Consider the following 24,097-nt stretch of genomic DNA (forward strand, 5'->3'; position numbering starts at 1 on the left):
CAACAATTTTTTGAAGGGGTTATTTGATTTGTCACGCAGGCAATGTAGGCATGTAGCTCGGCCAGACAATGCTCCTGGACGTTTGTTTTTTTTATAATATACGCCTGGTACAAGGTGCGATATAAACGCGGACCTAACATACAATACATGGGCCAATGCAATTCGATATTTGCACCTAAAATAAAAAGATGGAAAAAATAGGCGCCATGAATACCGTGCTATTTGACAATAACAAGTCCAAAAATGTGGTCTTACATTTCTGCAATCTTTCCGGAGTAACGAACTTTTTTGTTTTCGGAAACATGCATATGTTCCGACACTGTTTCCATACCCATACGGTCACACGGATTGCCGAAATGCGAGGCCTCTATAATCAGGATTGGGCCGGGCACGCACGCACCTACCCATAGGGATAAGGATTGATTGGGCTGCGGAGAAAAAAGATGGGCGACCAAGTAAGCATGGCACAAAATGCTCGTGTTTATCGTCCACATCACCACGTCAGATTTTCCGGCTTTTCTTCTAGTATATTATATATTTTCCTTTTGTTCTTGAATAAACTCAATCAGATCCAGCCGTATAGCTGGTCTATCTTGATCCAACCGTTCCTGGACAGCACGCCACTGCTCGAGTGATTCTGCCAGAAGCACAGTAACAAGTGCAGTGGCCAAACCAATAACTTTGAATAAAGAGGACAAATATGACTGACACTTTTAAGTATGCACGGTGGATCTACAGGGTATGCCCGTCAGTGACCCATATTAGAAATTTTCTATGTAAAAAAAAAGATGAGCCAGCCGAACACTCGGTTTGCTTCTGCCCTGCGCACACGCGCAGTGTAACTCCGCCTCGCGCCTCGCGCACGCGACGGTCTAATCCAAGTCCAACGAGGTCGAGTCGTCGAGAACGAACATGAACCCTACCCCACGCGGCACGCGCGGCGCGGCGGCGGCCACGCCGGCCTGGCCACGAATTCGCGGTCTCGCGCCTCACGCCCTCACCTCACGGAGACACGGAGCTTCGCTGCTACGGCTGCGGGGGGTCCTTGGCGCTCGCGTCGATCGCGGCGTCGACTGCGGCCGAGCGGACCGGCCGCTCCATGCCGCGGCTCCGCGGCGAACTGGGCTGCTGGGGCGCTAGCCGCTAGGCCCGAGGCCGAGTGCCCGACGAAGGCCATGCCGCCACGGCAGAGGGCAGACGCCAGACGGCTTCCGGCCAGTTGCTTCGAGTTACAGGTTTAAGAATTAAGATTGATTTTCTTATTTGCAAAAAAACTTGTGTACCTACAGTTCTACATACTTTTATTTATTTATTAATGATTTGTTTGTATTTCAGTTCAAAGTTCGTTCAACACACTAAAAATCTGCGTCAATCCATCAACATTCATATCATGTGACTTGTGAGTCTCTTCTATGGCTATATTTTCAACTATTTTTTATTTCATTTGAACTGTTGATATCAAGATTTGTCGTTGTTTCTAGCTTAATCTTTAAATCTAAGGGTTGTCGTGTTATTTAATGTACGTGGTTTTACTGAATTAGAATATGGTTTACCGAATTATATAAGAATTTTTTTTTGTGGCATACCCTATAGTAAAATCCTAGGTCCGTCACTGTAAGTATGATAATAAATATATACATAAGTGTATGTCTCAATAATTTTTTAGTGATTTTACATGTATAGTTAATATTCATAACGAAAAATCACATTGTAACGTAAATTAGCATTTATAGGACAAGCATTTATAACACACGAAAAAAAAACTTTCACTGTGTTTGTGTTGGGTTTGGGGGGGGGGGGGGGGGTCTTGGGTCCCTAGTTCCGCCACTGAGCAAGTGGTTTCACTGGACTCAAAGGCAAATCTCGTGCTTCCTCCTCCGCCCTTGTTGCACTCGTTCTGGCTCAACTCGGATCCGTCCAATTGTGTTTTTTCAATGGAGATTTGTCATCTCTGCTGATAGCACGGCAATAGAAGGTGATCATCACATTGTGGAAGATACGACAATAGGCTCCGGCGCAACCGCTACGGCCCATGGTCGTCGACGTTCTGCCAATGTCTGCTACGCCAAACATAATGGCGAAGCCAGGGGCAGGGGCCATGGCCCCACAACATTTTACAACAATTCATTTTATTAGTATAGTCTTATAATTTTTATTTATATGAAAAATATAACAAAATTATTGTTATATATACCTATTAATACCTTCTACTCCCTTCGTCTAATAAAAAGTGTTATTCTCATTTTCCAAGAAGTCAAATATTTTCAACTTTGACTCAATATATATAAGAAAATATTTATATTTATACTACATAATTAATATCATTAGATAGATCGTTCAATATATTTTTATAATAAACTTATGTAGAGATATAAATATTTTCAAGAAACCTAGTCGAACTCAAGACCAACGTGAATTTCATAGCAACGCTTTTTATAGGATGGAGGGAGTAGATAATAAAGTTATACAAAACACAACTAGATAATAAAATCATCCCTACAAACATGTCCGAAAGACTAAACTGGCAGATCTCGAGTCACCACAGTGAGCACGTCGCATACCACTGAAAAAAGGGTCTTAGATTGTAGATTACATATAAGAAAATATGAGCAATCATGTCAAGTCAAACAATTAACCCAAATGATCACCATAAAAAAATATAATCAGTTGAGCCACGCTCAGTCTTTACAATGGTTTCTTTTTGCCAGCCTCCTATGTATAATTTCTGGATGCGCCCATAGCCGGACCCATGTGGAAGTAGTATCGATATAGGCTTGCTGTGTAATACTTAAGGCAGAGAGTGCGTGAGGAGAGGGTAACAAAAAAACAGAACAAAGACAATTCGAACCTGTCCTCCTACCGATCCCCCTCTCTCTCGCAGTGTTCTTCGGGGTTCCGCTTGCTGCTTCCTCCAACTTCTGATCCTCTCTGCCAACAAGGTCGGACCAGATTTGCTCGTGACAATGGTCTTTGAGTCGGCGATATCTATCTGTTCGAACTGAAGAACAACGAGAGGAAGCTTACCATGAAGGTCTATACCATCTCCAGGCACCAGGAGCAGTTTAGTTCGAAGTAGAAACAAAAGGTTTTCCTTCTGCTGGTGCTCGTGAGTTATTTTGCTCATTTTGTACTCTGATGAAGTGATTGATCCATGAACAACTCTTAGACAACAACGACTATCCATCCTGTGAGGCTGCGATAAGTTTTTATGTTTGGCGATTGCTTTGTACAGTTTCTCAGAGTAGCAAATGCATTGTATTTTCTAGCTGGTACCTGTTATAATAGTGTGTCTTGTTGTGTAGAAATAACATGTTTATCTCATATATGTTTAAGATGGTATTTCTTGTTCCTAAGTACATTTCAGAGTTCAGATATTATTTTACATTGAACTCGGAATAACTATTCTTACAGAAGAACCTTAGGAAAAAGTATTGTGGGATGCTGAGATGACAACTTCGTGCTTCTTACCTATTTTCATTAGCGAAGCACAAGAGGCAACTGTAGTTCTTTTTTGTTTTTCCTTTTAGGAAATGGTTTTAGTTTTTTTATTATCTTTGCAGTTACAATAATAATTTGGGGGCAATTTCAAGTACCAAAACCAGAAGTTGGGCCTAACGTTTCAGTAGCTCATTTTTTGCAGAATAATAACAGCAGTGTGTTGGGAACACCACATAATTTCAATATGGAACAAATGGTATTTGTTCTTTCTTAGAACAAAAACCCTTTGGTACAGTTTTATATGGACAATTACATTTGTGTTGAGATATTGTCATGACCATGGTTAATTATCTATCTCATGTGCTGCCATGTTGTTGTGTTAATGTTGGATGCTCATATTATGATGAGATATTGTATCTATGTTGTTTTCATTACAATGATAAACAAAAAAATTATAAAAGTTAATTTAAATCAATATCAATCACTCACGTATGCTAGATATGTCAGAACATCTATTATGTAACCTTCTAAGGGCATATATGGTCATTTCCTCAAACAATTGCATATTTTGCGTCTTGAGCTGTGCCGCAAGCCAAACAAGTTTCTTAGTTCCAATTGGTGCGAGAGCAGATTCATGACGAAGTTGTTCCGTGGTGGAGCTGATGCTTCAGATCCGTGTTTTCAGAGCTTTTTTTAGACGAAGGAATTGTATTAGATTATAGCTGGATGCATCATCACGTTACAAGCACACTGGAATACATTACATATATCCAGAAACATATTTTCATCTATATTGTACTCACTCTGTGAATAGCTCCAAAACTCCAATCCAAACCTATACGACGCTTCTTATGGATGACCGCACAAGCAAACACTCAGCAAAAGGCTTGAGAACAAACGCCCAACGAACGACGGTCAACATTCCTGCAGGCGGAGTTAAGAAACTTCTTCTTTCTTGTGTCTTCATTTTTCTTCTTTCTGCTACCGAAGAATGAGGAAGACTGATTTGAAACTTATTCTTCCTAGTCCTTCATCGTGGCTAGATCTAATCATAACAAAACGGAGAAGAGACCAGAGAAAATTATTCCATGGCGACGACATCATCTCCGACTTGATGTTGCCGTTCGGAAAGAAAAAAAAGTCTCCATGTCGTCATGCCGATGAAGTTGCTGACGCTGTATTTGTCGCCCTCATCTTCAACAGCACCGCCATGGAAAAAACAATTTCGCCCTGCCCCTTGCCGTTGCTACAGAGGAGGAGATAAATCCTCAACACCAAGAAACTTTGTATGGAGAGACTCTAACCCTAATGACTCGATCTACTAGAAAACTTATTAAAAACAATAGATCCCCACTCCCTCCGGCCTCTGGCGAGATGCCGGAGGGGGACCAGCGGTGGTGGAAGGCGGGGGCCACGGCGGCGCTAGGGCGAGTCGCGAGAGCGTTACGGACCGCGCGCACAGACCTAATCGCGAAGTTACGTGTTTTCAGAGCTGGAGCTCTCCCAAAGAGAAGAGAAGTTCACTCATACACACCCTTAAGTAGTATCAGATAAATGATTAATGCATGTCATCCTATTGAGATCTCTTATATTTATGGTCAAGTTTTGAATCTTAGAATCCTTTATACTTCTCTGTTCGCAAATACAAGAGATTTTTTAAAGTTTGTGTTAAGTCAAATTATCCTAAATTTTGTAAGACTCGAATATAGCTACTGTTTTAAACAATTCCTCTAGAAACTTGAAAGAAAAATGACATAAATATAGCTAGTATGCTATGAACTCAAGCCACAAGGTTCGTCCTTCCAATAATTTGCTCCAGCGGTTCGTCCTATATAGGCGCTTGCCATTCCAGCTACTCGTGATCCTTGGCAATGCATAGCAAGACGATTCACTTTTGTCTCAGTCATATTAAGGCTCGATACTTTACGAAAAGCACAAGAAGAGCTTTATTCGTATTATATTGTTGCACGATGAATGTCATGTTTTACAAAGAGAATTGTATCATAAAAATATTATAAAATTGATAAACCACTATTTGCTACATGTGGTATCATTTCTTTTATAAAAAGCTAGTCCTTTCTTTCAAGTTTGCTTTAGTTTTATCCTAACTCCAATTTCTCTAACTTTAATTAAAATTTATAGAAAACGATCCAATGTATACATCATTAAATTGGTTTAATTAAAATTATTCATGAAACACGGCTTGATACGATAGTGCGTTTATTTCAACTTATAGATGTTAATATAATTTTCTAACAATTTAATCAAAATTAGAGAAGTTTGACTTAGTAGAGTACAAAAGTAAGGTGATACAATTTGAATTTGATGGAGTAGTTAATTGTGCTATCTGTAGTAACTTGATTACGGGTTTTTGCATGGCTAAAGCAATGGTAGTGGTAGACCAATTGGCTAATGCCTTTTTTTAGAAACAATTGGCTAATGTCGGCGATGTACTTGGTAGGCCCGGCGTCCGGCGAGGAGTTCCTTTAGCAATTGATGACACCGGCCTAGTACATCTATAGTTTTTTTTTAGTGGACTAGGTGGCGTGCCCGGGTGTTGCTATGTGATAGCTAACATTTTGTACTAAAAATACACGGATCGTACGATAAGATAACAATACTATAAAAATTAAATACCAACGTTAAAGTGACATTTAATCCAAAAAGCAAAGTTTATGAATTTAACACAGTCACGGAGAGCGCGACGTCGCAGGCTCACAGGCTCTATTGTATAGATCTTTTCGTGATGCGGCTAAGATAATGTTTTATATCAGCAGGAAAAAATCTCCGATATTTATTTTTTTCGTGCGCCAATAAATCCATGAATAAGTTTCGCTGTATCTTCATATCATCATGTACATAGGTTCGAGTAATATGTAAATATAGGTAAATGCTCGTGCATTGCAACGGAAAAAAACAATGTTACGATAACATATGTGTGCACATGTGTTGTACTATTACCTATAAGTATGATGTACGGAACACCAATAGTACATAAGTCTTCATGTTGTATAGACCATTATAAAGTTCAAGAAATCATTAGTATTTTACCTTCTAACTTGACTATAAACCATCAGTTTTAGGGCCCTAGCATGCATGAAAAAAGACAAAGGTAATATCTTTCAGAACAAGATAATTAGATTTGGACAGGTAACTATAAATGTATCAGACAACCATCCGAACCAATTCCCAACCTACAGAAGTATATATCATGTGTTAACAATCAATAGTGCAAGGGATGTGTCATGCATAGTCCCTATTCTAGGTTGTTTGTTTGTTCATCATACAATTGCAAGCATTTCATAATTTAAGCACATACAGAGTTCTTAAGCTGTGTGCCTGATCCAAAGCTTAAGTCGCCAGCTAGAATCGACAGAACTCTTGAGTCCACAATTGGGTCAGATATAGTATCTGTGGGTATCTCATTCTCTGATTCACGAAGGATGACATTAAACATAGCAATATCTAAATGAGCTACGCAATGCTCCATCACCTGATAGAAACATAAAAAATTTCATGACTTCACGTAAAAGATACCATTACCAAAGAAACAAAAATCAGCACATGAAAGCATACCAATTTTGCCAACACTGGTAAACATCCACACTCATGTCCACCAGCACGAAGAGGACAACTTCTGTTGAATGCATCATCAAATGCAGTTTTTCAGAGATCAATAGAAAAACTCCTATATTGCTGATCACCCAGAAAGCCCTAACAACCTCCCAATCTTTGGAGTTGACAAATCTTCTACAAGGGTTTGCATGTGGGGTGTCATTGCATGTGAAATAAAAATCCTTCAGAAAACTAAAAAATGAATTAGTTTGTAGTAGGTTTTACTCATCACTGTTTTACAGGAGCCATACTCAGCTTTTTGGAAAGTGCCAAGATAGTAATAGGGTTAACCTTTATATGCCACCACATATTCTCCAATGCATCTACAATGTGCTAGTTTCACGCCAATCATCTAGCAGCTTCATGATATTGGGTATACTTGCCATTGTAGTTACTTTTCTATCGTGTTGTAGCGAAACTCCTATCATGCTTCTTTGTACCATTTGTGCTGAAAACCTTAAATGGACTTGAGTGCCGTGAAGTACCAAATGTTTGTGCAACGATCTCTCAGGACAAATGTGTTCGATAGCCAAAATGTCAGCCTACATCAAAATTAGGTTCTTACTTCTTAAATTTTGATCTAAAAGAATTGATGCTAACAACAATAAGGGAAACAAGCGGTAGAGCGTAGTCATAATTTACCTTGAAACATCATTGCCACGAGATTTTGAAACAAGCAGAAGCCTAGAAACTGAATTTTTTGCAACTGAAGCGTTCCTATTTGAGGACCAAAATTTTGATGCATGAATGTAAATCCTAGACAAATGGGGAGCTAGCGTATGAAACTTATGTGATGAACAACCATGCTCTAGCACCACAGAGTAGAGAGAAACCTCAAGAGCAGCCTTATTATTTTCATACGAAACTTTGTTGCCATTATCGGCTAGGTTTTCTTCAGTATTAGCAATTCTATAGTCAGTGCCCCAAATCTGATCACATTTCGGAGTTTCATTCAAATATCAATCTCATTTGCCTCTTCAGTGGCTTTACCTTCAATCTCTCTGTCCTCAATGGCATTACCATTAGTTACTTTGCTCTGAATAGGTTTATCATTAGTGACTTGACATTCAATGGCCTTATCATCCTTTATTCCATCCTCAATGTCCTCATCATTCTTTGCTCTGTCTCAACAGCTTTGTCATCGGTGGCTCTGCCTTCAACAGTGCTATCATCCTTGATTCTGCCCTCAACTGCTTTATCATCTGCGGGTTATTGGTAAATAAAAAAATCCATCTCAAAGAAAAAAGGAACAAAACTTACACCATTTAAACATGAAAAGATCAGACAAATATTAAAGCAATGGATATTAGTATGATTGTTATTTTACATCTACATGCAACAAATCATGAATGAATCATTGATGTCTAATGGAATGCATAAATAACCAGTGTCATAGTCATAAATTAAGTCTTTTGAGCTAAAGAAAACAGGGAGACAAAAACAACCATTTCTCTTGCTTATCTGAACAATCCAATAGTTGTTGCTGCTTTCACTTCACCAACAGAAGATAAATATCAAGTCACCGCTAGTTTCTTCCAAACTGTCATGCCTACTTATTCACAGAGGTGGGAACATCATCACAAGATTATGTAAATTCGATTAGCATTCTATCTGTTTCTAGCAAGAAGCCAATTATGGCTACTAGCTCAAGATTATGATTTAGTAGTACATACTACCACCTTATTAATTCTAGAGCTCAGAGAAATGATGTGGTAAGATATTTCACTACCTTAAACAGTCCCTATTTGTATTATTACCAGCAATAATCTTAGTATTTTTTATGAAACTATCCGAAGTTACGAAATTACACGTGACAATCGAGTCATGCAAAGATTAGATAGAAAATATCAACGGTGTATGAACCCCATCATCTTCTTTCTCATCATCGTCCCTAGCATCGTCCTGCTCAATGGCTCGCCATGGTACAGCGGCAGATTAAGCACCATACAAAAATAGGAAAAAAAGATTATCAAGGTTGACTGAATTTTGACACTGGTCTGTACACTCACAATCACCGATTTCAACGAGCGCCATCAGCCTGTCGGCAACGTCGAGCTCCTCGGTGTCCTACAGGGGGCACGCGAAGGCCTCGAGATCACGTACTCGCCACCGGCAGCATCATGTATGCCCGTTCCTGCAAAAAGCAGGAGGAATCAGCAGAGATCAACGAAGTGCCCGACCTGGGCGCAATCGACCCCGCGAAATTGGCCTCTTGCTAGCTCCTGGACAACGCGGGCGAGGGCGAGATTGTCCTCTTGCTAGCTGAGGCCAGTGAACGGCCACCTCCTGTCAGCCGACGGCGCGACCGCCACCGCAGAGATCGTCCGCCACCGCAATATGGTAGATAATCATGTTCGGTTGTTTTGCATGAAGGAAAATCATAACCTCTTGATGAGAATAATTTTTTATTTGACTAGTGGATTGGCGCGCGATTCCGCGCGCTCGCGCGGTAGCACGTTAAGAGGTTATACAGGTCTATTGAAATATATTACAGGGATAAGTATTTTATAGTGGGAAAGCTATACACGGTAGCTGATCTCTAAACCGGTGTACACAAATAGTTGTCTTCGGTGGTAGTAGCGCTGCCGATGTGTGGTGGTGCTGGTGAAGGTCTGGTGATAGGCGATGCATGATGATGCTGATGTACATCATTCTTCTGTTGCATTCATCCAATCCCAGCAGTTGCCTTCTAGGCTCGGCGTTTCTGTCTGCAGTCTGGTTGAGATGTATTTTTGCTGAAGGCATAGGCATCCATTGTTTCTGAATATGTGAGGTAGCGGTAATAGATGGGACACTTAGCTGGAAGCGTACCTTGTTGGTTTCGTAGTATCCATAGCATAACCCTTTTTTATTGGCATATATATAGTTCACTTCATCTACCTGTAATCGATAACATTGTTCAATTGGCCACATCGTAAACTGAGTTGCATAGATGACATAATATAACACAAACAGTTGCGTCGTACATCAAGATTTTACTCAGTAAAAGAGAAACAAGCAAAGACTGCTCAAAAGAACAGGTAAGAATGCATGGGCATTTGAGATCTATGTTATCTATAGCGACATGAAGGTTCTCTAAATTTTCACGGCCTATTAAGATACTAACAGTAGAACCACAAAGAACTATTCCATGTGATATAAAGTAGCCAAATATGAATACAATATTCATTGCAAACAGTTTCTTGCATACTGTAATGGAAGCTTCATGTAACTAAAGCAGAGTAAAAAATACACCTATTTTATACTGGCAAATGGCTCATTCTTCCGTATGAACCGGTTACAAAAGGTAAAAGCGTATAAAACTGAAACTCAATTGGAGATTTGTTTTCTTTTGCCATCCTAATAAAAGGGGTTACATATACAATATCTACGTATATTAATGGAGAGAAGCACACACCTTCCATTTCAGGATTTTCACATTGGTGCTGTGAAATCCTCCACCAGCATCCTATATATTTTCAAAAGCTAGAACCTGCACGTAGGAATCTTTGTTGCCAAAGTTCATCAAGGCATCATCTCAAGCATGAGCCAATGAAGTTTACGTTATCATACACAGGGACTAATGCTTGTGCATCCCCCATCCTCTCATTAATCCTTTGCATTCTCATGTAAGGAAAAAGGGCGTTGAGTGGTTCGAACAACGGGGAAGAACTGCACAAAAGAAATCACAGATAAATTTGGATAAAAACATTATATTAGAAGCGCAATTGGACATAAGTTACATTTAATCACAAGCAGTGCCCAAAAAATACACAGGTCCATCACAAGCAAAGGCAATGCAAAGGGGAGGGCACAAGACAAAGATGTTTTAACTATGTAGCTGCATTTAGCAACCCCTTTACAGAAGTGACGGGAAAATATCCTTTGTTGAGGCCCTTGATTAGTTTTAGAGTAAGGCAGTATGTATCAAGGCTGCATATGACTTCTATGCTATATAAGTTGCTAGATGTAAAACCTATTTGTAAAACGTAATCATGGAATAAAATACAATTTTGTTGTGCAGAAGGATAAGCCATCTCAGTGCCAAGAATCTTTGAAGGAAAACCAGGAAAAGAAATTATATAAAGCATCAGAAATGAGCAAAGGAAATAGCAAGGAATAAAGCTGAATTCTAGCTTATCTGAAAGACAAATAATGTGATCACATTCTATATCCACTGAGGCTAAATCTAAACCGAGAGCTCAGCAGGCCAGCAGGTGGGCACAAGCACCTTTTTAGTAAAGTCAAGTGTCAATGAACCATAGTGCAGAAAGTAAAAAAAATCTTGGTTTCTAGAATCGGAGGTTTAGGATAGGTTCGTATGAGTTTTGTATGTATCCACTCACCACATACTAATTGCTTTGTCTGCTGCTCTTATTTTATTCATAATTGGAAGCACCTAAACTAAGATTTTTAAAAATAGAAAGCCCTAAGTCCTTTATAGAAGACAAAAGCCAGCAAAAACTATAACTACATTCATGCAGAAAACAAAAGTTCCCTCGAGCCATCTGCTTAAGTCTTAATGAAACTATTACATATATGAATGTTCTCATAATCTAGTAGCTAGTGTCCTCAAGTCTTTTGATTCATACATTTTTTTTTCTTTTAGGTTGTACAAACTGAAATGTGTAGCCAGCAAAATGAAAGATGACCCAAAAAAAGGTAAAGGATTATATACAAAGGATGCATACTCAGTACTTTAGTAGCACATTTTCAATTACTCTACGATTCTATGTGAACACCTTGAACTATAATTAAGTAAAACGAGAACTAACATATAAATGCAAATCAATGGAGAGAAGCGCACACCTTCCATTTCAGGATTTTCACAGTGTTGCTGTCAAATCCTCCACCACCATCCTGTTTTTAAAAGCTAAAACCTACACGTGCAAATCTTTGTTGTCAAAGTTAACCAAGGCATCATCTGAAGCATGAGCCAAGGAAGTGCACCTTATCATATACGGGGACTGATGCCAGTGCATCCCCCATCCTCTCATTAATCCTTTGCACCATGACTTAAGGAAAAAGGGCGCCGAACGGTTAGAAGAACGGGGCAGAACTGCACAAAGGGTCGCTGCTCTAATAATCGGAAAAGGAGATCGTTGGCTTGTTAAGTTAATTATCTGGAAGCATTTATATATAGGCTATATTGTTTTTTAAAAAAGTGGGCGTAGATGTGGAGAACAAAGCAAGATAATTTGCATTTGTGTGGTCTCTATGATCAGGAACCTACAGAAGAAGGATATAGTATAGCATAGTAAAACCTGCACTTGTCTACCTGCACAATTGTCTTCTTGCTTTTTAAAAAACAATATAGCCTATAGGATTATTAAGCAAGATAAAATCCATAAAATAATATTTGTTTGAGAAAGTTGTGGAAGCATTTGTTTCAGGTATACTAAGTAATTGTTCCGGATATACAATAAATTTCATGTAATATGTAAATTAAGCAATTGTGCAAGTAGACAAGATAGCTACTTTGAAAGGCACAAACTGAGACTAAGCAAGGGTACCATCCTACTGATTTTGCATAGTAGCTAATCAGGTATAACAAATAGATTTTAGCCTTATTAATTATGCCCAAGCATGAGATGTAAACTCGTGGTCTTTTTTGCAATAAAAAATAGCTACAAAATTCCTACTGTAAATGGATAGCAAGGCAGCTGCAAACCTGTAAATAACTTAAATCACACAAACCAGCCAGCAGTACTTCTTCACGAACCAGCCAACCGAACATGCTGTTAAGTGATGGGCCCGGAAAAAAAAAAAGTGGACCCGAAGCTGGTTTCTAAACAAATTTGAAGGATATAACAGTATTTTAACTGTCTCACGAGCTGCTTCTCTGAATCCAGAAAAGAAACTGCTTCTCATCTCACATGATCTGCTTCTCATCTCCTCCGCGCGCGCTCTCTCTCTCTCGTTTATCGTCGAGCCGGCGACCTGGGAGGCGGCGAGGCAGGGCTCACCAGCGCGGCCCCCGGTGGGCAGGCTCCGCACCTCTCTCCCTCTCCTAGCGCGCGGGGGCTCACCGGCTCACGAGCTCTGGTCCAGCTCCGGCGGCAGATGCCCCAGGCCTCCAGCTCGGGCGTCGGCGCATGCGCATCCGAGGTGAGCGGTAGCGGCTGCTGCTCCAGCTCGGGTCGTCGGCTCCAGTTCCAACCTCCAGGTCTAGGCGAGCAAGCAAGCGTCGTAGGCTATGGCCAAGCTTCAGCTCCACGCATCCGCCTTGAGCTTTCAATTCTTAACTTTTAAAGAGTATCTGCTGCTACTGCATGTCAATTGAAGATTCATGAACACAATGACCTGTGTCAATAGTATTGGAGCTGTCTACTACTGTGTGTTAGTACATTGGATGCACCTATCACGTATATCTCTTGTGATTTAGCTTGTCTGGCTTCTTTTGGTTGAATTTGTTGGCAATCTCTGGTTACACAGACATTCGAGCTTGAACCTTCGTTCCCTAGACAGATTATTATTCTTGGTCTGTGTATCCGATTAATGGAAATATTGGCCCTGCAGCTGAGGCAAATGTGAGGGTTCTCTTTTAATTTCTATGATACATTCCATAGTCCTCAGTTATCATGTAAGTAAAGGCTGTCTCTGAGGCCTGTTAAGGCACAATCTATAGCCTCCAACAGAGTATTTATATGTAAGACCTATTTTGGGTGCCAGGAGAGACATAACTTAAATCTGATTATCCTCTCTCCTGGAGATCCATTTATAAAAAATGGTTGTCTTTTGGGTTTTGTTGTTGGAGAAGACCAAAAATAGATATTGAACCATTTGTCTATAGCGCTACCTAAAGGACGAATGTGTCTCGTAATTTGGGTCGCTGTTGTTAAAGACAGTCTAACTAGTTTCACTCGGGCTCTGCAAATGAGCTGGCAACTACCAGGATTGAGACAATACGAGTAACATTTTGTTAATTGGAGTTGTAACATCATGGCGCCGTAATGAATTTAGAGAAAAATAAAGTTCCCTCTAAATTAGGTGATGCTTAAGCAGCGCATCACTTTGCTTCTTGTTTCAGAGGCGTCGGTAACGGGTTCATGTTATCAACGGATATTTGGGGATCCTGCCGCGGCAGATATTGTGCTCACCTGCGGCGCTAAATGTAACACACCAAGTAGGTGTATCAGGTAATTCTGCTGCACTTAAGGGTTGCATTCTTTCTGCTCTGGATGTATGTTGCATCAAGAATCAAGAACTTCAGACTTACTAATGACTACATCATACACGCACAAGCATAAAGGATTAGAGTATTTTATAGCTGAACACAGTTTAGTTTAGCTGCCAGGTGAATCACACTGAAATTGACATTTACAAGTTCGGTGCATGTCTTACATCAAGGATTGAATTTTCCACTAAATTGTGAGGAATCACACAAAACAAATCTAGGCAGTAGGATCGCTACACGGCTTGTAAATAGAGGAAGGTAGCAATCTTCAGTGGGCTCCAGGAATCACATAGCCTGGACTCCAGAGGAAGAAGGGCCGGTACAACTGAAAAGAAAACGGAAAGGAAGGTTAACTAACAGTATGTCCGAGACATCAAAGTCATGGAGACATACAAGACGATGCAGCGCATGAAAGCAACATTTCAGATAAATTAATCGAAGATATATGCTCCTACTGCACCTGCCAAGTTGTTGCAAACATCATGGAACTAACTGATCAGTGACTACAGTCACAAGCCAAATAATTATGCAGTTACATATTTTGTACTACCAGCTTGGAAGAAAAAAAGAGACTCAATTAACAGATCCAACTTGAATTAGCAGAACATAAGTTAACTGCTCAGTTTAAAAATTGAGGAACTAGTCATAATATGCAACTAGCATTAGGATATATTTAACATGGCAGAAAGGAATTCTAATCTTGACTGTTGAATTCTGCAAACTCTGATTAACAAAGCCTTTTAATTACCGAGCACACAAGTCCTGCAACTACTTTTGTGAAGACACAGTGCAGCTGTACTTCATAATTAAGAGTAGCTTTGAAGCAAACAAATCTGAATAAGAAAAATTTTAGATAAACTTGCATACCCTTTAACCACTAAGTACAAGATGATGGCACATGCTCCTTGACAACATGGATTCGACAACAGTTCGAATCTAACATGCTTACATGTAATCAGGGTAAGCTAGCTCGAAAGACCAATTAGTATAATCCTCAATACCTCAATATGGTTTGTGAATGAAACTTGGAAGGCTAACAGACCAGCTAAAGTTGCCAGGCTAAATTACAGAAGCCACTGGAGTGGAGGAGCATTATATATCTAGATCACTTTGGCAACATTAATCTCTTCTTACAAGAAGACCATGAGCATTACATCAATGTACAAGGCTAAGGTTTGAGTAGCTGAATCTGCCATTTAATAACTAACACACAGAACCACTAACTCATCCATGCGACAACTGAAAACAACAAAATTGCACCGCAACACTAATGATGATGCTCTCATAAAGATTTGTACCTTAACCCTTTTTTCTTAGTGAACGATCGTACACGCATGTATGTCTCTGTACATTTACACAGCCAACAAGCAAAGGGGGTTAGCTGCTCAATTCACTTCAGATGGTATCTTTCTAATTCCTGTGCTACTTAATCATTCTGCATCTGAGAGCACTCATATCTCTGCCAATGCCCTCCTCTATTGAATTTTCATCAACTCACTACATCTAGTAACGATTCACTTACAGCCTAAACAGATAATTTAATCAAGCTAGGGATTTAAGATCCATGGAATTGATAATTTTTCACGCTTCTACCTATTGCCAAAATGATGGAAGATGAATCTAGTGATTGACACTGATGCAGATGAGGAGTAGGCAAAGGCAGAGATATCATACATGTAGGACGACGAGCACCTGCAAGCGCACCCCTCCGTCCTCCGCGACAAGGCCAAGCGCAGAAGGGCAGGCCTCCTGCCACCAATCCTGTCCCCACCTCTCTGCTGCAGCCGTCGGTTTATTGCAGCAGGCAGCCGGCGGTGACCCACACAGGTGGGCGGTGGCGAGCCTAGGGAGGCGCGTGGTGGTGGTGAGGGGGCCGCGGCCCTAGGGCAAGGTGTGCGGCGACCCTAGGGAGACGCGGTGGTGAGGACTGCGCCGACGCGATTGGCGGCGAGGCAGGCGACGAGCCGGCGAGCAGGGAGGCGGCGAGGCGGCGGCGCAGGGAGCAGCGATATCTTGCGAGTCGCGACGCACGGAGCAGCTTCTATGGAATTGGGTTAGGGAGTCAGAGATTAAGCGCAGAAGTACTAAACTACCCTTAACTATAATTAATTAATTTTCCTAATTAATATCTGCGGCAATTAATTTTGACGGGAGGAGATAAAATGCACAAGTTGCAAGCAGATAAAAATGTTTTTCCTGTAAACAATAATTCCACTAAGGGGAGTGAGGACTGAGGAGTACTCCGATATAAGATAAAGATGGAGAATAGACAAGTACTCAAGGGATGCATTTGGATTGACAAACGGAGCCATGCGGAATCATTGGAACCTAACAATATTGTTTGGCAAACCAACCATCAAGGATTGAATCGGTGCGGCACCAAACCGATCTTCTTGGCCTTCTGCCCTCCAGACATTGACCCACGATGGATCAACTGATTCTGGATGGAACCATACTGCAATCCAGACAGGTTGTAAGTGTGGTGGTAAAATTGTGGGTGCATGACTTCACTCACCGTGATTCAATAATTATTAGTTGGTGTCCATATAATATATGAAAGATAAAATGATCATGGTGCATCCTGATTAATGCTGATGTTGAAAAGATTAATAATTACATACACATCCTACATTAGAGCAATGTCAATAATAGAGCCAAGTGCATGGCTATAAATCAAGTTATAAGAGCTAAGCTATACAATAGTTAGTCTTCTATTTGTCTACAAACTTTGTATATTATTATACGTTTTCATTCTTTTTCCTATTCCTCCTCACATACATCCTTATTGAGACCCACCACTGCCTATGTTTCCATGCTGAGCTTGTTTCTTGCACAAGAGCCAAGATCTATTATCTCTCCTTTTTTTTTCTTATTCACATCAACAAAAATGCTAACTAGCTTCACTATAAAACAATTGCTGTACTTACTCTTATACGGGTTTGGGGGCGAGGCTCAAATTTCCTCGGAGAGTGGGTTTTGGGTTACCTACACATCCTACACGGCTGTGTGTGTGTGTGTGTGGCCATGTCCCTGTGGAGAAGAAAAACAATACGGGTAGGTCTGAGCTGAAGTAGAAGACTAAGACAACTAGACAAGAGACTCGATGGAGAATCAATAGCTGGTATGGTCACCTAACAAAGATATTACTTTTAATTAGGCCCTGATGAGCAGCATCTCCCTGAATTACCTCAATCTACTATAAAATTCGAAAGCACTTAAAAATATCTTGTGTAGTGGACACTTGATATTTTTTTTTTAGAGTTCAAGGACATTCGCCCCGGCCTTTCAATTAACATCAAAATACCATGAGTTATTATAGCACAGGAGTTTTAATCCAGAAAAGCGTCCACCAGGACTAAGCCAACCACAATAGAAACAGACTGAAAATTCTAAAGATGTAACTAACAGCTAACTCCGCCAAGGCACTATAACCAACATATCTTCACGCCAAGTTAAGCGAGATGTTCAGTCACTGGATCTTCAGGCAACTTGTGCTTCCAGGCCACATCTTCAACATCTCCTCTGTGGAACTTTAGGTGATGCTTTGGTTCACATAAGGGAGCCAGAGGGTCTTGCCTTCTGCTGATTTGATCTTGTAGATGTACTCCATCAGCAAATCCTTCTTGTCGGTTGGACAAAGAATAATCCAGTTCAGTAAAAGCCCAGAAATCCTAAAAAGGAGCATTTCCATGCTTCTCTAGCCAATTCTCTGAAGACAAAGGTCATTTCTAAGTTTCCAAACAGACCAAATGACAGCTGAGGTAATCATATTCAAAATGCAATGCTTCTTATTGCTTAGCCATATTATCCATGTGCATGTTTTATTTCACTGATTTTGAGAATAGGGTATACTTTTGTGCTTTATTTAAGACCTGTAGACCGTAGAGTACTAAAGCGGTTCTAGAACATCAGGAAAATTCTAGAGCTTGATGTAAAAGAGAGAAAAGCAATGGATCAGATGACCTAAATATTTGCAAGTCTTCCCTGCTCCACCTTTAAGCACCCTACAAACTAATATCTTGATCCATGCCACTAGTGATTGCCCTTTTCTGCTAAAAATAGCGAGCATAAATTTGCCACCCACGGATGTGCGCAACAGATTCTACCAATCAAGGACAATAAATCAAGCATATTAGTTGAGCACCAGTCGCTGGATAAACATGCATCTCCTGTGAAATCATCTCTATAGGATTCCGCAAGATTATTCCTAGCCTCACTTTGGTTTTAGTTTCTGTTTTATCAATGGATCTTTACCTAACACTTCATTTGATTTATTAAGACCATTTTATCTGTACTGTAAATTCAATATACTCCGTAAATGCTAGTTCACTTAACCCGATTCTAATTAATCACCAGAACATGAAAATAGTCTTCAAGACCACACTTTGACAACCAATAATATACTTTATATTTCATTTCTCATGGCTGAAAAAATGGCATCGTCATCGGTACTGGAAAACGATTTCTACATGCAGCCAAAATTAACTTCGAGAGATGGTTGCTCGGCCTGCCTCTAACCAAGGGCCCGTGGGAATTGGTTCTTTGCACGTCCGGCCAAGCAACCGTTTCTAGAAATGTATTTTCAGATGCAATCATCCATCTCCAAAAATCTATTCCGAGAAGCAAACCACTTAGTCGAACAACATATGAAAACGAACTACGTATGAAAATGGACTTAGGGGGTGTTTTGTTCCCATGGACTAAAACATTTTGAACTAAAATCTACACTTTAGTTAGACTAAAGAACCAAACACTCGGACTAAAAGTGGACTAAAATCCTTTAGTCCTTTAGTCCACAAAACTGGACTAAAAGGTGTTGGGGGCACACATGCCTCTCATTTATTGCCCTCTCTCTCCACTTTAGTCCATTTTAATTCAAGAAATCAAACACCACTTTAGTCCACTTTTAGTTCATGCACTAAAGTGAACTAAAAATTTTAGTCCATGTTCACTTTAGTCCATGGATTAGAGAATCAAATAGGGCTTAAAATTAAGTCGACCATCCCTATATTCAAGCCAGGTCCTTTTGGTCCTATCCCATACGTGCCCCCGCGTCGCCCCCCCCCCCCCCCCCACGCCAAACCATAGGCATCGCCAGCCCCTCCTTCCTCTCTCCTGCCGTGCCGCCACCGGAGCAGGCCGTCGGCAGGGCCGCACAGCTTGCCGGGATGGCAACGGCGAGGCTCTTCATCGTGCTCAGCGGTGGTGGCGGCGTGTGCAGTAGCAGGCCGGCAGGGAACGCCCTCTCGCGAGCCGCGTGGGCTCAGCGCGGCCGCCTGCTACGGCTACAGCGATGGGGCTCCTTCCTCCTCCACTTCCTCCTTCCTCCTCGACCATGGCAGCGGCGGCGGTGCTGGCCTGGGCAGGCGGATCCAGTGCCAGCTTGCATGGGGTACCGGGTCCAGTACCGTAGCGGCCGGATCCGGTGCTCCCCAGGGCATGGGGCGGTGCCTGCAGTGGAAACAGAGTTAATCAGAAGAGGGATGAAAATTTGAGGTTGATGGGAACCCATGTTACTTGGATATGTAAATGGTGCATGCCGTTGCATAACTAATTTTGGTAATCTCCATAGTCCTCCTATATAAATGAGAATCAAGACTACAATCACTATTGTTTTTTAATATAATACATACATTGCTCAGAAAAGAAAATGATCTGTGTGTGTTGACTGTTGAGTAAAATAACAAAGTTCTCTTTTAATTTCCTCAAAAAAAATTAAACATCCAAATAAGTAGTACATTTTTTACTAACCCTCTTTAACACGCCATCCTTTCAAACTAGACATGTAAATCTCGTATATAAAACATAAAATTAACATCACAAAGGTGCACTGGATTAAATACTAGGTGAGAGAACCACTAAATTAAATCAAAGCATATCTGTATGAGACAATCTATAATAATATCTAGAGTAAAATGCACCGTAGATCCATTAACTTTTAGTGGTGTGTCATCTAGGTCCATCAACTTTCAAACTGCATTTTTGGGTCTATTAATTTTTGGAGGTGTGTCATCCAGGTCTATCAACTTTCAAACTGCATTTTTTGGTCATTAACTTTTGGTAATGTGTCATACTGGCCCATTAACTTTCAAATTATATTTTTAGGTCCTTAAACTTTTTAACCAGTTCACCGTAGGTCCATGCCTCTTCGTTTAGCGAATAGATCGGACATGGCACGCCAAATAAGCATCCACCGTGGAGTAGGTGATGAGTCCATAGCTCCTCAAGATGTTCATGGAGATTTGTCCAGCAATAATTTAAATGTAGCACCTGGTAATTCGTTAATATCCTCTGGTCTTAAATTTAGGACTATTATTTTTAAGGATAAATATATTGTGGACACAGAGAAATTTACAGCCGTTGAACTGTCATCAAAGATATTTTATAGAGGTGCGTTATTATTACGTGGAAAGGAGGAGAAAATAAAGCCAACAAAATACATCAGTACTAATTCTAAAAAGGTGGAGATCATCAATGAAAATTTTCCAATGTGATTAGCATCCTTGCCGTAGTATTTTATTATTTACATGCATTAGTTTCCTATCAGTTGTGACACATGATCTTTTATCTAGCATCTAGCTTTTAGTGCCTACGTGAGTCAAATTGGTGGTTGCGTTTGGACGTGTCGTGCATGTTAGCTGAATTAGGTACTCAGAGTCAATCGGTCCTAGTTGGGCTGGTGGAGTCCGAGATTTGTTTGGGCCAGGTGGCCTGCGTACCTATACCTGTGGCCTTCGGCCTCGTACCGGGTAGATTAGACAGGATTTTATTGTGGAGTTTATTTTCCGTCGAGCCGCCGCTCGAGAAACTCTAGATGGTGATCCCATCAGGTTCTTCGTATTGAAGATTATCTCCGGATGGTGATCTCGTCATGTACTTCACGGTGGCTGTTTTTTTGGCGTGTCATGTCAGATCTATTCGCTAAATAAAGGGGTATGGACCTACGGTGAACCAGTTAAAAAGTTTAGAGACCTAAAAAATATAATTTAAAAGTTGATGGACTTGGATGACACACCACCAAAAGTTAATGGACTCAAAAATACAGTTTGAAAGTTGATGAACCTAGATGACACACGGCCAAAAATTAATGGACCTACCGTACATTTAACTCCAATATCTATATTAAAGACCAGCTGTATTCAATGGGCTTCAAGTCCAGTTCCGGGACTACAGGGGCGCGTTTAGTTGCCCTCAAAGTTGGCGCCGCCAAAAATCTAAGGTACTGTAGTGTACTGTAGCATTTCGTTTGTATTTGGTAATAATTGTCCAATCGTTGACTAATTAGGCTCAAAAAGTTCGTCTCGCAAAGTACAACCAAACTGTGCAATTCGTTTTTGATTTCGTCAACATTTAGTACTCCATGCACCGCAAATTTAATGTGACGGAAAATCTTTTTTTTTTATAGTGCCAAAGTTTGAATTCTGGTAACTAAACAAGGGCTAGGTTGCCACCACTGCCGGAGCCCGTGCGCGTCTTTCTTCTCTGACCCCGTGTTTTTCCACAGAATCAAGGATGGTAGGAGATGCGGCCGCTCAGTCTGCTTGCCCCACAGAGACCTCCACATGTCGTGGAAGGACAGTTTGGAAGCCAACGTGGCCACAGACGGGTGCCGATCCATCATCCGCTCCCGCTGCTCGAAGTAGTGGATGTAGCCCTTGCACACGCCGTCCCGCGTCCCACGTCCTTAGCTTCTCAAACACTTCCTCCATGTGATTCTTGTGGGAACTCGGGATTACTTTGCTCATCAGTGCGTACTTGAGGAAGTAGCCACTGCCGGAGCAAGCGATGCATGCGGCGGGTTGAACAGGAAGGTGGGCAGGTCGAGTCCCCGATGGATCATCATGTGACGCCCCACGTCCAGCGCTATGGACGCACCAAGCGAGTGGCCCGCCAGCCAGGTCTCACCACCCCAGCCGCCATTACTGTCATCGGCCTTCTCACGGAGGAGCCGCTGGACATTTTCGCGTGCATTCGTGAAGCGGCCGCACGTGTGCTGCTTGTTGATCAGGATCCTGAAGTCCTGAAGCATATCGCTCAAGACCGTGTGGGATCCCGGGTCATGGTGCCGCGGAAGGCGACGATGTGGCGGGGCACGCCGTCCGGTGGCGCGTATTCGAAGACAGCACCGTAGATGAACAGCTTGCCCCCCAAAATACGTCTGATCTCGCACATGGCGCATTTGCGCGCGTGCTCAAACTTGTATTCAGGGAGCTTGCGGAAGTGGAACGTCTCCCACCACGCCGGTGCGAGTGCATGGGATGTGTTCTCCCTGTTCTTGGTTCGATCGCTCTCCAGAACATAGGTGCCTTTAACAAGACTGGCGGTAATGCACCGGCGATGCTCATTGTTGTCCCTGAAATCATATATAATTTGAGGTTGATCCATGTTATTAGCTAGCTTGATCGACTTCTGCAGATTCATTGCAGTGCATCACATGCATGTACAGCAGTTGTGCTAGCGATTACGATTTGTCTTATATATACATAACAAAATACTCCGTACTTTGCAGTAGTAAAAAATGCAGTCTAAAAAATCGATCCGCGGTGGCTAGACAGCCTCCCCCCTGGTATTTTGGCTTCAGAAGAAGATCTTCTCATGCAGATCGAGAAAACCATTGAACCTCTGCCCCGCCTATACACAGCGGCACCGCAGAACTGTGAGATGAGCTGGCCACATACGAATTTAATAATATTCTTTTTTGGAATCTAACAAGTAACAACCTATGTCCTATACTCCTATATGCCATGCGTTGTCCTATTGACAAGACCGGATTTCGTTTCAAAAAAATTTTGACAAGACCAGAGTGACATGCAGTATCAAGGATACCATATCGCTATCCAGTATTACTATACTCGCTGTAATAAAAAAATGCAGAATGGATTTGAGTAAAAACGAGAGAGAATATAGCGGCGCTAGCACACATAAAAGGCGTGCATACCAGTCAATCTCAGTTTGAGTCAGGTGTCTGGGTCCAGAGACGTCGAAATTATCTCTGTCATCATCAGAAGCACCCATTGTTCAATGGGATCGAGTTGGCCGGAGATCCAAGTCAGTGCGGTGATGATCAGCCAGCAAACAACCGATCGGCAAATGAACAACCTAGGAAGAAGGCAGTAGTGCAGCAGCAGTGGAAGCTAATGATGATGTACTACGGGCTTCTCTACCCGTGCCTGTGTCTGTGCTTTTGTTATTTGCCGTGAAGTAAAACTGAACCATGTGTGCCGTCTATATATACGCGTTGTGCCGTGTCTCGCGCGCAAGTTACAACGCAGTAAAGATCCGTTCGGTCCGGCAACGATACATGCATCTGCATGCTCGAGTCAGTGCGAAGAACTTGTCAGAGTGTGAGACCTACTCAAAATCTATCCCTCATTTAATTTTGTTGACCCCTTCGCTACATCGTGTTGCTGAGGAATTTCAGGCTCAGTGGTACTCTTAAATACCTGAAATCGACACTAAGCGTGAAACCCCTTCCAAATCACACATCTAGTTAGTACTGCCTCCATTCCGAATTATAAGACGTTTTAGCTTGTTTAAATATATTACTTTTACTATATATCTCTCTATATACAGGTATAGTGTATATTTAAGTACACAGCAAAAACCAATCTATCTAGAAAAGCTAAAACGCCTTATAATTTGGAATTGAGGGAGTACGCCGGTATTTCTTGCATCGGGTTGTGATGCCAAGTCAGCGGAACCCCAGGGCCCTATTTTGTGGCTCTCAACGGGGTCGTTCATGCATTGTTCCAAAGTCAAGCACTGAACTCGGCGTCGGTTGACTGAACTCGCCCCGGTTGCTGAAGCTGACTTTCTCGAGTTCTTGCACGTGTTTCTTGTATGCACGTGCTATGATAAATTAGGCAAGGATGATGTCCCCACGATCGA

General features: G+C 41.4%; 2 long non-coding RNA genes and 3 pseudogenes across 2 annotated transcripts; 1 reads left to right on the plus strand and 4 right to left on the minus strand.

Moving 5' to 3' along the window:
- Window positions 1-810: 810 nt before the first annotated feature.
- On the plus strand, window positions 811-3,179 carry LOC136546870 (uncharacterized). Its single transcript, XR_010781443.1, has 3 exons — window positions 811-1,235; window positions 1,336-1,399; window positions 2,882-3,179. It is a non-coding gene; the product is annotated as an uncharacterized lncRNA (long non-coding RNA).
- Window positions 3,180-6,560: 3,381 nt separating this feature from the next.
- Window positions 6,561-10,634, minus strand: LOC136544412 (uncharacterized; annotated as a pseudogene).
- Window positions 10,511-12,170, minus strand: LOC136546872 (uncharacterized; annotated as a pseudogene).
- Window positions 12,171-14,281: 2,111 nt separating this feature from the next.
- Window positions 14,282-16,298, minus strand: LOC136546873 (uncharacterized). Its single transcript, XR_010781444.1, has 2 exons — window positions 15,884-16,298; window positions 14,282-14,534 (listed from the first exon to the last, which is right to left on the minus strand). It is a non-coding gene; the product is annotated as an uncharacterized lncRNA (long non-coding RNA).
- A 5,310-nt stretch (window positions 16,299-21,608) lies between these two features.
- LOC136544413 (GDSL esterase/lipase At4g10955-like) lies at window positions 21,609-23,224 on the minus strand (annotated as a pseudogene).
- Between the last annotated feature and the right edge of the window lie 873 nt (window positions 23,225-24,097).

Source organism: Miscanthus floridulus, chromosome 3 (assembly GCF_019320115.1).
Source record: "Miscanthus floridulus cultivar M001 chromosome 3, ASM1932011v1, whole genome shotgun sequence".
NCBI lineage: Eukaryota > Viridiplantae > Streptophyta > Magnoliopsida > Poales > Poaceae > Miscanthus > Miscanthus floridulus.